Source organism: Ceratina calcarata, unplaced genomic scaffold (genome assembly GCF_001652005.2).
Source record: "Ceratina calcarata isolate Rehan_Ccalc_2016 unplaced genomic scaffold, ASM165200v1 scaffold561.2, whole genome shotgun sequence".
Taxonomy (NCBI): Eukaryota; Metazoa; Arthropoda; class Insecta; order Hymenoptera; family Apidae; genus Ceratina; species Ceratina calcarata.
The window spans coordinates 4,450-4,963 of record NW_017176807.1 but is presented as its reverse complement, the minus strand read 5'-3'; the positions used below and the strand labels follow the sequence as shown (position 1 = coordinate 4,963).

Genomic DNA, 514 nt, shown 5'->3' with positions numbered 1-514 from the left:
CTCTCTCTCTCTCTCTCTCTCTCTCTCTCTCTCTCTCTCTCTCTCTCACCGTCGTCTACACTGTCGCCATAAACGTGCTTCCTCCATTATTTAGTATATATTTTAAGGTTGTGGTTGCACTATACGAAATCTTTGCAAGTCTAACTCTCTACCATAAAAATATAAATCTAGATTTCTAGGTGAAAGAATTATGTAGCACATGTTTTATGTTTGTTTCTTTTTTGATAAGCTATCGAATGGCGTAAACGGCGTTTCATTCGGCTCAATGGCACATTTGACCCCCTTATCCAGCTAGGCTCTTTATGAATTCAATCCACTTTCGTCTTGTTGATACATTTTTGGGAAATCTACGTAAATAATATTAATTATTATATGTTAACTATTACATTCTTAACTATGAATATAATAGTACATGTGAAAACTAAGCTTGTGAAATGAGTTTGCTTTTGCTTTACATATGATGCATCTCTTTGGCGTTTTCAATATTTAATCTCCACTTCCGTACATCACGATA

At 34.8% G+C, this 514-nt stretch overlaps 1 protein-coding gene across 1 annotated transcript in view; it reads left to right on the top strand.

Annotated features, from left to right (window-relative positions):
- Positions 1-514, top strand: part of LOC108629303 (zinc finger BED domain-containing protein 1-like) — an 8,082-nt gene that overhangs the window by 4,544 nt on the left and 3,024 nt on the right. The window lies entirely within an intron of this gene.